This window comes from Fukomys damarensis, unplaced genomic scaffold, assembly GCF_012274545.1.
Source record: "Fukomys damarensis isolate Sample0158 unplaced genomic scaffold, DMR_v1.0_HiC HiC_scaffold_22, whole genome shotgun sequence".
NCBI classification, from domain to species: domain Eukaryota; kingdom Metazoa; phylum Chordata; class Mammalia; order Rodentia; family Bathyergidae; genus Fukomys; species Fukomys damarensis.
The window spans coordinates 5,167,918-5,168,778 of record NW_022900934.1 but is presented as its reverse complement, the minus strand read 5'-3'; positions in this window follow the sequence as shown (position 1 = coordinate 5,168,778).

The window sequence follows — 861 nt, the reverse complement described above, 5'->3', positions numbered from 1 at the left end:
GGCTCACAGCCAGGGCGCAGCGTCCGGACGAGGGGGAGTGGCCGAGAGCCAGCCCTGCCCGCCGGAGAAAGAAGGGGAGAAAGACCCTGGCCTCCCTGTCACCGCGCCTCCCGCTGCTCTGCACAAGTTCGTTTGTGCCAAACCCAACCGAAGTCAGAGGACAAGGGAGAGAGCTGCTTTGGTCCTCAGAGTGCCATCCCTGGGCTCAGGATGGAGAAGAACCAGCCCAGGAGGCACAGGCTTCTTCCTTCTAGACTGCTGACTCCCAGGGAATGATTGGATGGGCGTGATGGCTCCAGCCTGTGCTCTCCCAGCACCCTGGGAGGTTGAAGTGGGAGGATCCTGAGTTCAAGTCCAGCCCAGCCAACTTATTGAGTTAGTGACACTCAGTCTCAAAAATAAAAAAGTTTCAAAGGAGCGGGGTTAGGGCAAAGGTCATGGACTCAATCCTCAGGGCCATTGATGAATAAATAAATAATATTTTAAAGTAACAAAAGGTCGCCAGTCATTATTCCTGCAAGCTCCAACCAGTCTGTCACTGTCCTGGCTGTACCCAGGCCTGTCTCTCCCACAGCAGCTCCCCCAACTGCTGCCCCCCCCGAGCCCCCACACCTTCTGGCCCTCCTACTCCTCCCTGCTCCCTGTTCCCGACAGCAAGTATCAGTTTCTTGTCCAAATAGCCATGCTTTCGGGTGGCAGAAAAGAACCCAAATCTGGACAGTCTGGTGACACTGCTCACCCCACACAGGTTTTAGGGCTTGGAAAGCTCAGCGGGCCACTGCCCTTGGTGGGGACGACACAGGTCAAAAGAGCCAGAGTTGCCTGGCCTCCCCTGGTGTCACGCCATGCTGGACCCACCTC